The sequence below is a fragment of the Vombatus ursinus genome, unplaced genomic scaffold (genome assembly GCF_900497805.2).
Source record: "Vombatus ursinus unplaced genomic scaffold, bare-nosed wombat genome assembly UNPS02014793.1, whole genome shotgun sequence".
Classification (NCBI taxonomy): domain Eukaryota; kingdom Metazoa; phylum Chordata; class Mammalia; order Diprotodontia; family Vombatidae; genus Vombatus; species Vombatus ursinus.
Genome location: NW_020954571.1, coordinates 17,889,585 through 17,905,018, shown reverse-complemented (window position 1 = coordinate 17,905,018; position 15,434 = coordinate 17,889,585). Strand labels below are relative to the sequence as shown.

Here is a 15,434-nt window from a genome sequence, read left to right as displayed (position 1 = left end):
ATATATATATATATATATATATATATATATATATATTTTCACATGGAGCTGGTAAATAAGATATACAGGCAATGAGGTATAGAAATCTATCTTTCCCTACAGAAAATAGAAGGGGAAGGGGATAAGAGAAGAGGGGGTTATAGAAAGGAGGGCAAATTAGGAGAAGGGGTATTCAGAATGCATACCATCTTGGGGTGGTGGGAGGGATGAGATGGAAAGAAAATTTGAACTCAAAATCTTATGGAAGTGAATGTTGGAAACTAAAAATTAATTAATTAATTAAAAAAGAAACAAAACAAAATAAAAAAATAATTTAGGTTTCGTGTCAGGAATAACTTCTTAATTAGAGTTGTCCAAAATTGGAATGTCTGCAGCAAGGTGGCACCATGGATAGAGCGCTAGGCTGGGACACAAAGAGTTGAACATGACTGAAACAACTGAACAGCAACAACAGCAACAACAAAAATGGAATTGGACTTCCTTGGGGGGTAGTGATTTCCCTCTTACTGGAGGTCCTCAAGAAGAGGTTAGATGATCGCTTGTCAGGTATATTGTACTGGGGATTCCTTTCAGGTATGGGTTGACCTAGATAAGTGCTAATAAGGGTCCTTCCAATGCTTACATTCTATGATTCCATGAATCTATGAATAAAATTGTCCCTGGTATAAGTATAGCACTCTCTCGTTTATAAATCACATAGACATCTATTACCTCGCTTGGTTCTGACAATCTCATGAGGTAGGTAGTGAAAGGATTATTATACTGCATTATGATACAGATAAGAAAAATGATATTTAAGGGGGTTATAGAATCATAGGACACAGCCTAGAAGGGACCCTGGGAATCACTTAGTCCAACCCCCTTCTTCAACAAACATTCTATTTATGGACATTTCCATAACTATATGTTAATGACAGATGGATTCCAAAGCTGGAACCTAAACAGTCTTGTCCTTAAGAAGCTTTCTTGTTCATATATAAGGTAAGAAATTCTGTATCACATTCTTTTACAGATCAGGAAATTGAGGCTCTAAGAGGAGAGTGGCAAAATCCAGACTTATAGACTAATCATAGTTTTCTTGATTTCTAATCCAGGACACTTTCCTCTATAGGACCTTGCCATAAATTCAAACCAGACTGCAGAAGTAGACTATTAATGGAATATGGTAACTGAAGAAAGAAGAAAGGACATATTCACATTGTGTACAAACCAAAGCTTGAGTACAATCATTGGGCAAGGAAAGATTCAGAAGATCATACATAGAGATAGTGGGGTTAGAGGGAATTCATCATCATATCTCTTCTGCTTAGTTCAAGAGACTTCTTGGAATAGGTGGAATTTTAGGAAAATGTTGAAGAAATGATGGACTCTTAATGTCTTCTACATACCCTATCCTACCTAAGAGGAGAAGTAATTTTGTAGCAAAGGTGATGGGAGAGACTTGGGAGAGGCTAGGGAGAACTTGATTACTATTGATTGAGTCAACAAGGCTTGGAATTTCAAATAACTAATCAACCCCAGATATTTTCCACTTAATAATTAGCCCAAAACAAAACCCTCTTATTGCAATTACAGTTCTTTTCATAGATGATACAAGGGGTGGAAAAGAATGGTAACAATAGCCTTAATTGCCTGGAGTCTTGGTCTCATCTCTGAGAGCTACTGTGGGGCATAATTGACCCACCCAAAATGCTTCTCTAGTCTGGAATGATTTTGTTTTGTTTAATTTTTTATTCATATCTTCTGACATGAAGTTAGAAAAAGATTACTTTTGACATCATCATCTACAGAATTATTTTGACATAGATTTTGAGATGGTAGGGAAAAAAAGTTATATAAAGCCTTACTAGATTTTCTTAACCTGGTATCTGTAAACTTAGTTGTTTGTTTTTTTTTTAATATTTTGGTAACTGTTTTTCAACATTTATTTCACTTTTAATTTTATACATTTCATTTTATTATTTTAAAATATTGAAACCCCTTCTAATAACTAAAGGAGTCCATCACACACACACACACACACACACACACACACACACACACATCAAGAATCCTTGATCTAGAAGCTACTCTGAAACTGAAAAGGTCAGTCTCAGATTCCTGAAGATGAATTTTTACACATTAGTAATTATATCCCAAGAGTGTGATGAAGTCCTATTAAAGGATATGGCATTGAATTATTCCATTCAGAGATGATTGTCTTTTCTGTACTTAACTAGAACTTAGCAACTAGAATTCTACCACTTATCATAATCCCTCTCACATAGTAGATTCTTAATAAATGTTATTAACTGACTGATTGACTAACTTAAAAGAACCAAGAACTAAAATTAAAATAACAAAAAATAGCTTACCTTTGTGGGATCTCCTATGAAATCCAATTGGTATAATTTCTGTGAAGGCAAAAATAGAAGAATGGATGACAGAAATTCCCTAGAAAGAGTTGATCTTGCTAATTCACTTGACAATCAGGTTCATTCTCACAGTGTTCTCAAGAAGGTAGTCAGGGAGGACATACATAGGGCTTCTGGTCTCCCACATATCCTGGCAAAGCCAAGTTGTAAGAGCCACAAAGAGAGTAACAAGGCCTCTAGAAAATCGTGCTTGGAACCACCACCTCAAGTGCTTCTCCCTCCTACTTACCCCTAACTCATCATAGGCCTTTGAAAGAAAAAATAGGTGAGGTAAATTGTTCTAGAAATGACTGGTGGCACTCTTTTCTCAATTTTTTGAATAAAACAATCTTTCATAGACCATTACCACCCCATACAATACTTGTCCTCCATTTAAAGAGAGAAAATAAGAAAAGAGGATAGCATTATCTTTTTAATAAGGCTGAAGATTGCATTTGGTGCAAACTATGCCAACGTTGGTGAAACTCATGCAGCAAGAGTCCATCATTGCATTTGGAACATACCTGACCCTTGTTCTCTACATCTCTGGATTCTTCCGAGATTCCTCAGTCATTGCTGATAAACTGGTACAACATGTGCAAAGTAGAGAACTGTAGCAAATATGCAAGTCATTCTTAGGCCCAACAAACTACTTTGGCATCATTTGTCTGACTTATCATCCCAACATGCTTGGGGCTTGAGTGGATCTAAATGATGATCCCAAGGCTGCATTTTACCCCTTATGCATTGACACAATTTTAATCCAGGGTCAAGTTGACTTCACTGAGGAAGCAGATAGCTCATACGGTAAATATCCCTCTCTTCAGGGAAAGCCTCAACACCTCAGGTTCTGTACAGCTGTCAGGATACTCAGGTCACTATCCCCATGCCTTAGACTTCTTTAAAAGAAGAGATCTCTAAGATATTTGAATTGAGGGGAGAGGAACCGCAAATGGTTTTCTAGTCTTGACTCTTATACTCAGACATTTGGTCATCAGAAATGAAATCCAGAAATCCATTCCCCTGATCATGACTTACGTGATTGTCAAGTCAACTAGGGTCTTTTTGTGAAGGGGAGGGACTTTTGTGAAAATTAGGGTTATAACTAGGATACAATAAGCAAGATTTTTAACACTGTGCCAAAATAGAGATAGATACTGCCTGTAGTGCTTTGAGTTCTCAGCAAAGAAACAATAAAACTGAGCATCCAGTTAGCAAAAATAGAAAGCTTACGGATAGTATGCTAGTTGTAGTATGGGAGGTGAATTCTTTCCTGGCCTTCCTACAAACCATGCCATCTGTTCCAAACAATGCAGTATGACTATGGCAAAAAAAAAAATTTTTCACCAAAAAAAATTTAATTAAATTTTTTTTAAAAAATGGCTACTTACCATTCTAGAAATCAGCACATATTGACCATGGGAAATCATCCATACTGCATGAGGGAACTTGAGAGGCTGAAGTGACCATATACAAAGAAAGTTGTTAAAGGGGCAAGAGGTAAGGACTCTAAGATCACCTACTATCTCCTTAGTTATGTTCAGGATCTCATCCTCTGTCATCTGCCTCATACAGTGAACCATGATGGCTGACGAGGTTGTTTTACATCCAGCAATAGCTGCAATTTTCTGTTACAAAACATAACAGGGAACACTTTTTCCTATGAGTCCATGGGATAGAATAATTATACCCAAACCACTGTGTGCCTGGATATGTGACATTCAAGTATAGAGAAGAATGTGCTGAATCTGAAGTCAGAGGACTTGGGTTCAAAGCCTGGTTCTGCCACTTGCTTCCTATGTGATAGGGGTAAGTCACTTCTTCATTCAGGGCTTCCATTCTGAAGGAAAATAAAGTGGTTAAAATAGATGGCTTCTAATGTTCCTTCTCCTTTCACCTTGTTTTGTTTTCCTTCATTCTCAAAGAGGACTGAAAGGATATCACTTTGTTACAGTCAAGTTCCAATGCATTTGACTGTGGCTGATCAGACCGATAGGAGCTCAGAATGCTCTACCACAGGTCAGACATAAATAGTCTATGTGAAGATTTGGGGTGGATTCTCTAAATTTGCACATCTTGCTCCAGCTTTGACCACTTTAAGTATATAAATGCAGTCAAGTGTTTGGAATGGCATGTAATAAGGCACCTACCTAAGTAATTGGTTTGACATTGTAACTGAATAGAGGTTTCAGAAGGACAACTCCACTCTGAAAAATGACTCAGTGGAAGAGATTTTTGTTCAAGGGAGACAGAACCTGAGAGAAGAATGGTGGAAACAATATTAAAATTTAAGGCAAAAAGGTAACTAGGATAGGCCAAACATGGCTTTACTCTAGGGCATGAAATTAAGAGGATGCTGACATACCCTCTCTTTCATTACTAGAATTAAAATTAAAAAACCAACAACTATGACCTTAGCACTTAGTTATTAAAATAATTAGCTAAAATAGAGACATAAGGCCCAGTATTGTATATGGAAGGCCAAACTTGTAATTAGAAAAGCTGAATTCAAGATCTTCCCTTGACACCCACTGGCTATGTGACCCTGGAAAAGTGACTTAACTTATCAGTAACCTCAGGGAGTTCTCTAAGACAATTATGAATTTACATTTTTTTCTCAATCAGTTCCCATTACTAATGAAATCATAGGTTTGAACTCTTGTCTAGAATCTACCTAAAAAACAGTCAAGATAAGAAACCAGCAGAGGAAACACTTCCTCCCCTTGGCTCTCATACTCCATTTTTTTTTTTTTGACTAGGCAGTGGGGCTAAACGGCTCGCCCAAGGTCACACAGCTAGTAAGTGTTATATGTCTGAGAATGGATTGAACTCAGGCCTTCCTGAATAAAGGGTCAGTGCTTTATCCACTGTACCACCTAGCTGCCCCTCTCATACTCCATTTTAGCTCAACCATGCTCTCCTATTACACTGAGTAGAGGACTTCCTAGAAGTAGCTCCTGACTCATCTGTATTCATTTTGTTCTCCTCCAGTAGAATAGAAACTTGCTGAAGGCAGGGTCTTACTTTTTGTCTTTGTATCCCAGAGCTTAGCACAGAGTCTTGTACACAGTGTAAATTTAAGAAATGCTTGTAGCATGAAAGCATAAGTGTACTAGGATCTTCCTCTCCACAAAGATTTCTTGTCCCCAGAGTCTTCTTCCCTTCCCTCCAGTTTGTCTTAAAATATTGATTTAAAAATATGTTTCATGTTACTTATCCCAGATACCAAAATGGCTCTTTATAGCATGGTTCAAGAGCCCTGGTTAGATGAGTCAAGGAAAGTCCACTTATGCTCAGGAAATACCATGGTATGACCACCTTACTGGACTGGAACAATAATAAATGAATTAAATGGGTTTTTTTTTTCTTTTTAGGTCTTGGGAAGTGATATTTCTAATGATAGTTATGCATAAATCTGGAATTTAGCTCCTCAATGAAAACTTGTAAACAATGAAACTATTAAGACAACAATGAGTTACTTGAATCAGAAATGTGAGCAGTCTGGATTACAAAAAAAGTGGGCAAAACTATGAAGTTTTTTCCCCCCAGGAGTCTTAGACACTTCTTAGACATTCCCTTTCTCCCCACTCACTGACTTCCGTTCTATTTCTTCTTTCAAAATCTAGTTTTCTCAGAACTATTCCTTTTCTCCTTATGAAAATCTGTTCTTAGGAATACACATGATAAATATATTCACACTGAGATGTCAGTGGCCAATTAGATTTAGTAGGCTACCTTCCATGGGAAATTTGGATTATAAATGGGGAACAAACTTTAAGGCATGAAATTCTAATGTTAGAACACCAGAAATTCTGTAGGATGAGTCACTTATTGACAGGGAAATTGTTGTGGAGTTATTGTGTGCCTGCCTGTAGGTCAAGACTAGCACTAGGTCTATACCTTAGTGGTGTCAAGTAAAATATGATCAAGAGTGTGTTAATTTCATAAAGTTTGCTTGAGCTGCCTTAAGGAGAATTATGGAGATTTTCATGATACTCTCAACTATTCAGTATACATGGAAAGAAAACTGGATTTGAAATCTAGAGATATGTGTTTGAGTCCCAGTTCATACACTTCATGACAGTGAGACTACAGCCACTATATCTAGCTGAGCCTCAGTTTTCTCATCTTTAAAATAAAAGCAATAATGTGTGTATTGCCTACTTTATATATTATCTGTGAGGAAAGTGATTTTAAAGCAATGTAAACATAACTTGTTGCTATTGTTATTATAAAAGAACACCATTTTGAAAAATGAGTAGATTCTATACCCCCATAGATCTTTATTATTAGTTGTCTTAAATCAGTCTTGGGGCATGACAATTCTGGATTTAAGTTATAGATATTCTACTATCTGGTTAGTAAAGAAATTTGGATCACATATAGTCATTGCATATAGTTACAAGAATCAAAGTCTCTTTTTATACCAGAAATCTCTGTTTTGCTTGAGCTCCCACCCTGAGCTCAGAAACATTGGCAGAACCCTCTGAATCAAAGCATGAAATTCTGAAATCTCACCAATGCTGAAATGCTAAAACCTCCTGATGATTCACCAAAAAGAGTCACTGAGCTCAGGTCTCCTCCAAAGTTGGCAATATTCTTCTGGATCTAATGTAATGCCGCCACTTGGTCTAAGCAACTCCAGTTCCCCCAAGCATGTTCATCTCCAGTGCTGCAAGGGAGAGGAGAGGAGATAGATGGATGGATGGATGGTTAAGAAAAGTGGAATGGTTGTCCAAAGGTGGGTCTTCCAACAGAACTTAGTGTCAAGAAATGAGAACTAGTATTGTAGAAAAATATTGATTGGCAGTCAAAAGAATCCTTGTTTCAAATATAGCCTTTGTTACAAAACTGTGTGATCATGGGCAAGTTACTTAACATATCTAAGCTTTATTTTCCTAATCTATAAAACTGATAGTAATAGCACTTATCTAAAGGTAGGTGAGGGACAAATTTGATAACATATATAAAACATTGAACATATTGGTATTACTATTGGGCATAATGATGAGTCTTCATGCCTCTAGCAAATACAGTTTTACATTCAACTTTGTTATTTTTATATCTTATCTAGGTCCTCCTTTCTGCAATAAATGTAAGTATTATGAGAGCAGCAGTCAGGTCTTCTTATTTCTTTCTTTCTTTCTTTTTTGGCTAGACGTTGGGGTTAAGTGATTTGCCCAGGGTCACACAGCTACTGAGTGTTTTGTGTCTGAGACCAGATTTGAACTCAGGGCCTTTGAATCCAGGGCTGGTGCTCTATCCACTGCGCCACCTAGCTACCCGCTAGGTCTTCTTATTTCTTATGTTAACTCCATGACCTACCTTATCCCTTGGATACCCAATTAATGATAATTCCTCTGACAGAACCTGGATGAAATCCCCACGTGTCTGGTGCCCAAATTCTTCCTGTTCCTAACCATATTATGTTAGTGCTTTATTCCCATGTGATTTACAGGACTTGAATATTTTTCCCATCCTCCATGCTAATCTGAAGATGCTTAATCCATATCCTATCTGCTCCAGAACACCTGGACACTCAGATCTATAATGATTGCTACCTCTTCTGAAATCCAATAGCTAAGAACCATTGTCACCTATATCCCTCATTTGGCAATTAGCATAAACTTTGTTTTTAGTATTCAATGTAGAAAGGCAACCTATTTAGACTGGATAAACAAAATAGAACTAACATCACTTTTTTTTCTTGGAAAGATTATGACCCGAGTGCTTCACTTTGACCTTTTTAAAATTTATTTATTTTGTTTTTATTTTATTTGTTTCCTTTGCATAGCTCCTTTTCAATCACATATGATCTTGAAAGCATGGAGTCTTCATCCATCAAGCCTCAACATCACTCCTATGGCATTATTTGGGCAGAGTTTGTGGGATGTGTTTGGGGGACACAGTATCCCAATCAGGCATACAGTGCAAATACATTACAGAGAACTTGCTAACTTCACTGTATATCATGTAGACCAATAAGCTGCAAATCTGCTGCAGAAAAAAAAAGAGGAGGAGGTTGATAATTGACTTTCTAACACATAACCACAGCATTAATCTTAGCCTGGGCACATTCTGCTGGCTTTTGTTGACTGCCTGGCTACATATGGAAGTTCAACAACTCAGCAACTATCCATATAAAGGAGAGTATATTCTTGTTAGGGAGAGAATTTCTAGCCACTTCATTTTAGATGGGAGGAGCCCAGTAGATGACATTGAAGAGGTGAAGCCCAGTATATGAAATAAAATACATATAGTTCAGCAAACACAAACATGGAAGAGATGTCAAGAAGAGATAACACTAAGTCCAGCAAAGAGGAGAGACAGGACACTCAGCAGAGACAATGTAGCACCCTGAAGAGATACATCATCTAATAATTCAACAAGCTGTTGTTAAGTATATACTATGTATCAGGCACCAGAAACAAACATGGAGAGATTAAATTGTATTCGTTAAACCTGTAAAATAAAAGTATATAAAAGATACAACTCAAATGAAAGTTTGTTTTGGAAAAGTGCAGAAACAATAGCCCCTGAAGACATCAAGAATGTACCCACATAGGAGATGGTAATTGAAGTGAGCTTTAAAGGAAGCAAGATACTCTGTTTATTAAATGACTTTCTTTCAGATTAACCGTCTCCTGACTGACTAGTAAATATAAATATATTGGTGAGAGCTCATGAGCTATCACTTGGAGCAAATGCAAACCTATAGAATAAGATAATCAAATAATTGATTTAGAGTTAGAAACAACCTCAGAGCTCAACTAGTCTAACCAATTCACTTTATAGTTGAGGAAACTGAGAAAAAGATACATGAATTGTTTTGTCCAGTTACAGAGAACATAAGTGAATGAGTTCATATTTGAATACAGAAGTAGTTTGATATCTGTCCTCTGACTCCAAGTCCATGATACTATCTATGAAAATTTCTGTTCCTATATAGAATTTGCAGTAGACTTAGTTGAAGGAACTCAAATACTAGATATGTGTCACTCTGAGGAACCACATTTCAAAAGAGCAGTGACTTCCAAAGATGTGAGTACCTTTTCCATAAACATGGATTACTAGCCCTCTGAACTATAGTTCACCAGCTGGTCAATAATCTGTTGATGAGTCTATCCAAATTTAGCCAGGCTGGACCATGTAGGAAAGACAATATATTTGGGCTTACACTCAAAGCCCTTCTTTCTTAGTTGAAACTGGCAAACTCTGTGTTCCACTAACATTGAAAAAAAAAAAGATTCAAGGCTTTTTTGTGCAGGCCATTCTGTGAAATGCAAAACTTTTCTTGACTCCAGTCTATCTGCTTTCTTATCCACCTCCCACACCACTGCCAGGTAATTTTCCTAATTCTCCCCTAAGGTCATGCCTCTCCTCTACCAAAAATAGTTTAATGACTCCCTTTTTTCCTAACAAATGAACTTCTGCCCCTAGCATTCAAGACTCTGTACAAGCAGGCTCCAGTCTTCTTGGCCAGGCTTTTCTGCAGTTACTCCCCTCACACACTCTCTGATTCAGTCCAACTTGATTGCACTATGACCCACTTTCTCATCCTGGCTTCTCATGTCTCCATGACTTTACTCACGTGTCTCCCATGCCAGGAATGGATTCTTCCTCTTCTTCCCTTTAACTTCTGCCCAAGTCTCTCTTTTCCTTTGAGGCTCAAAGCAAGTGCTCTCTCCATAAACCTTCCATGTACATTCTTCCCTCATAAATGAAAAGGTACTTTCCCTGCTCAAATTTTCATAAGACATTTACCTATGCCCCCCATTTATGTTTATCTCACTCTCCTTTCTATCACAGCTATGTGTTTATTTAGCTTTCTTCCCATTAGATTGTAATGTGTTTGAAAGCAAGATTACTGCCATGCCTATCTTTATCGAACTCCCCCACCCCATCTTAAATCAAGGACATACTGGACATTTTAATAAATGTTTGTTAATTTGAATTGTATGGTTTGCACATAGAAGGTACTCCACGTGTACAAAAGGAATGAGTGAACACATAAAGGGTCTTCAACCCATCCTTGATGAATTGGATAGATAGCAACTGATAACCCCTGGTTACCTATGGCCAACTACAGGGTGATAGTAACACTGACATTAATAATATGCTCACAGTGCAACAGGCATAGTACTGAACCACAGTACCTATGACCTCAAGAAGATTACACTGTGGAAGCAGTACAATAGGCCCACATATATACCAGGTTCTAGGAAAGTAAATGCAAGAAATAGAAATATTCTCTGTTAGAATGAGTTCACTATATTCATGCTTTTCAAAGATTGGTTTCCATAAGAATCAGAGAACGTCAGATATAGGGCAGGGCTATAGCATCAAGGGTAGGTTCTCACTTCTTCTTGGGTGCCTTTTGAATTCCTGGACTCCAGACCTTACCTAAACTGTCCAAAGATTCCCAAGCAGTACTGAATGAGCATCACCACCACATTCTCAAGGGCTGAGAGCAACAATCCATCATAGGTTGAAACTTTGCCAAACAGCAACCCCCCTCCATGGATCCACACCATCACCTGGGAAATAAGGAGGAAAATTATTTGAATCAAAGAACCCAGAATTGAAAGGAACCTCAGAAAGTGAATGTCTAAACTACCTAGACCATATGGTCTATATAGGCCTTCTTTTCAGGGAAGAAGTATGATATGGTAGAAAGGGCCCTGGAGCATGAATCAGGAGACTTATATTCTAGATCTGATTGTACCACTAAATTATCTCCCTTTTTTAAATCCTAAATTATCCATTCCTACAATGATTGTGATCCTTAAACTTGCCTCTAGCTCTGACATTCTGATACCATGGTACTCCTTGGAATTGCTTTTCCATGCATGTATACATGCATTTAATAAATAGAAGAATATTTGTGAAGGTACTTTGAAAATATAAGGCAATCAACCAATAAACAAACATTTATCAAGCATATACCATGGATCATACACTATGCCTTGTGGTGGGGAAGCAAGGACAAAACCAGTTTCCACCCTTAAGGGGTTCACATTCTGAAAGGCAAGATCACACATATAAATGTAAGTAGAGACATATACAAATATGTGTAAAATAGGTTGAAGGCAATTGTTTTAGAATGGAACTTGAAACTGGGGAATCAGGAAAGACCTCATATTGGAGGAGATGGCATTTGAATGGAGCTCTGAAGGTAGCTAGGGATTCTAAGAGGTAGAGACAGGGAAGCAATGTATTCCAGACATCAGGGACAGCTTGTGCAAAAGCACCAAGATAGGAGATGGCAGGTCATGTGTAAGGGAAAGTTCAAAGGCTATTTTGACTGATAGGAAGGGAACCTGAATAAGAGTAATTTAGAATAATGCTGGAAAGCTAGGTTTACAAATACTATCTCATTTGATCCTCACAATTCTGTGAGGTAGGTAATTATTGTTACTAGTACTAATAAAAACTAATTACTAGTACTAATAATAATCACAAATAATAACAGAAGTGACAGGGTCATATATGGGTTTTAGGAATAGGATGACTTTAGCATTATGTGGTGGAAGGATTGGAGAAGAGAAACCACTTAAAATACTGTTGTATTTTGTTTATTATTTTATTATTTTACTCTTTATTGTTTGCTCTCAGGTACAAGTGTGTACTTCCCACCCCTGTCCTAGGTAATGGTTGGGAAAAACTGAGGTGAAGCAGATAAAATTAAATGACCTTTTTAAGGTCATGAAGTCTGACCATTGGGCATGGGAGATCTTAATCTATTGCTACTCCCTCCAGACCAAGGGCTGCTTCCTTGTTGTCCTCTGTGGTAGAAACAAGAGGCAACTATGACTCATCTATTGATTCCAAATCATAGCCAACTCCTGTCCAAGGTTTCTTACCAGTAAGTTGGTTTTCTTTGTCAGGTTATCTGATGTGTAAATATTCAGGTACAAACAATCTTCAGAATGTGTCAAAGAGATGCTTTCATTTCAAAAGGTGAAAAGATGATGAAAGTACTTGGATACATAGGGGCTCTGGGTACACCTGTGCGATCAAACATGAGAAAATAATTTCCTTTCAGCAGAATCTCAGTAAAGTATATTTGGGTCACAAGAACACTTATCAGAGGATGGAAAGCTTGGAGATCACCTAGTAAAACAGCCTTATTTTACAGATGAGGAAACTGAGACCCTTAGAAGGAAAATAGCTTGTCCAAGGTCATATAGGAAATAAGTAATAGTGACAAGACAGTTCAGATCATCCCCTCACCTCTGGCTTCCCCTTAACAGTACTGAAGGTTTGACAAATTACTGAATGCTTCTTTGATTTTGTTTGGTGTATATATTATTCAACTAACCTTCTATTGGACTTTGAACATATCACTTAGCTACCTTAAGCCTCAGTTTTCTCTTTGGCAAATGAGTACATGATATCTAAGGTCTCTTTCAACTCTGATTATCTATGGATGAAATATTTACTGGTGTTGAGAATAAGAGTGGAAAAAGGGGAAGAATTTATATTAAATCAGAAGTACTGTAGAGATTATTCTGCCCTTTGAAACATTGGGGTAACTCTAGGGGCAGCCAGAAGCAAAATCAGGACTCCAGAGTTATACCTAACCATAGTTAGGATTGACTGCCCCTCACTTTCTGTACTCTCCCTACTGTACCAAAATGTATGTTTCTTCATCTTATATAATTTATTATAACTTTTTAGCTATACTATAACAAAAAAACCAGTGCTTCATTTCATCTACACAGTGAGCTTATAGGATAAGTAGAGTAGTCCTCTCATGTCTAATGTAGAAAACAAAAAATATACAAAATCACAGAGCCAGAACTAGACTCCTCATCTTTATTTGAAGGCTTTTTGGTACAAACCACCTACTTTATATCCCCTAAACCCAATGAGGGCAATGAAGAGACTATTTGATACCTAGGGATGGTCCTGGCATGACTGAAAAATGGAAGAAAAGGGCATTTGCCATTTGACCAGGTAATATGTGCCCAGGACTTTATTTGACTATAAATGAGCAATGAAACCAGTGCACACAGTATCTATCTGGGTTTGCATACTGCAATAGGTCCATCATTTATTCATTTTGACTGAAGTTCCCAGAGTAGGTGTATCATGTCATATCTCAAGAGCAACTCAATGTGAAAACCTGAGAAGCTCTTCCCCAACAAACCCTCTAGCCTCTGATAAGGATTAAGCTAGGGGGTTGAAAATGAGAAGAAACAGTATTATTTCCCAGGAGAAGGACAAAATGAAGGATTCTCAAATGTTTTGATTAGAAACTAATCCAAGAATAAGAATGTGATTCTTCATGTTTTTCTCCATTTTTATCCCTCCCTTCCCAAAAAGAGGCTGCCGATTGATTCTTACATGGGTGGATATGCAGTGGTGTCCTTCACATAGTTCCAGGGATCAGGAGGCTGGGGCAGACTGAATCTCAGGGGTCCAAGAGAAGGTTTGGCAAAAGGAATACCCAGGAAAACCTGGACAGGTGTGTTAAATCCTTGCAAAATTACTTGTTTGCCTTGAACTGTCCCATATTCAATATCCACTACTGGCATTAAAGGATGCTGATGCCCTGTGACACAATGAGAGAGAAGTTAGTTTCACTGGGGAGGCAACAGAACTGAGTGGAATCACTGGGAGTCAGGAGCCCTGGGCAGCTCTGCCCACTTCTAGCAGGACAACCTTGGGAAAGTGATTTTAGTTCAATGGGCTTCAGATTTCTCACCTCTAAGTTAAGTTTAATAATATCAATCTACTGGATTGATTCATATTTGAATGGAGAAAATGAACATGAAAATGTTCAGAAGATATAACAATAAAAGTACATCATATTTCTATAAGACTTTATTGTTTTCAAAACACTCTGTTCATAGCCCTTAGTAAGGTAAGTAGTAGATATTATTTGAATATTATAGATGGACAAATGTAGACTCATAGGAGTTAATCAACCTGCCCAAGGTTGCATAGCTGGTAAATGTCTTATAAAGATGAGTTCTGTGCATTTTATACCATCCCACAGGTGTTGCAAGAGAATTATTTGATAGCAATACACGTAGCCTCTATTTCTTCTGTGGAAAACCTGTATATTTGCTCATTTAGTCAGCATTCAACCTATTATCAGCAGTGCATTGTGCTTAGCACTGATAGGTACCAGATGAATGAGACTTAGATATGGATTTCACTCTGGCTTTAAAATTCTGAATTATGCACTCCAAATCAGGAAGCTTAGGCTATGTTATGGTGTGGAGCCAAGAGGCATAAGACCCTAGTCATGTAGTCACTTGACACCTTCACTGATGCCAAATCCTCTACAAATACCACTCCTGGGTAGCAGATTTGGTCACAATAAAGTGGGAATGGTTATATGAGAGAAAAGATACCATGACCAAGCAATTTAAATTCCACTACAGGTCATTGTGACTTGTTTTGGTCAGTTTTCCCAAACAGATTGCCTGAAATGTGCTATTTAGTTCATAGATGACCAGTCTTCCATGTCTAGATAGAGTCTGGGTCTTTGAGGAGGTGCAGAGAAGGGAAGAAGCAAAATCTACAGGTAGTCAGGGTGTTGGAGAAAAAGAATGTAATAGATTGGGCTAAGAAGTTCAGTAACTTCTCATAGAAGATGAGTGGCTACAGTACTATGTTACTTAAATTCTCTTACTGGCACTTTATACACATTATATTTACCTGATACATTGTATGCTACTTAGCTTCCTATTCCGGTATAACAAGGTTTTGGAGCATGCCTAATAAGGAAGCAGCTACATAGGAGACATGAAGAACCTGATTTTTGGAGAAGATATTCTGCCTTCCCTTACTACATGCATAGGAATAGCCTTTTTCCATTGATTACATATCTAAAATAGTCTTTAAAACAACCATCCTGGGACATTCTAGCTCTCTTTCAGCTGCATCCAGAAAGGATGAAAGTTCAAGCTCATCTACATTTACAGAGCTGATGAGGGGAAAGATTACCTTCTCCTCTCTCCTTTTAATCCCTGTGGGCCAAAGAAATAGACTTGAGTTTGGTCTGTTTCATTTGACCCATTCAGGTTT

General features: G+C 37.6%; 1 pseudogene; it reads right to left on the bottom strand.

The window, feature by feature from the left end:
* The window catches only part of LOC114048433, a 38,191-nt pseudogene that overhangs the window by 12,916 nt on the left and 9,841 nt on the right, over positions 1–15,434 (bottom strand).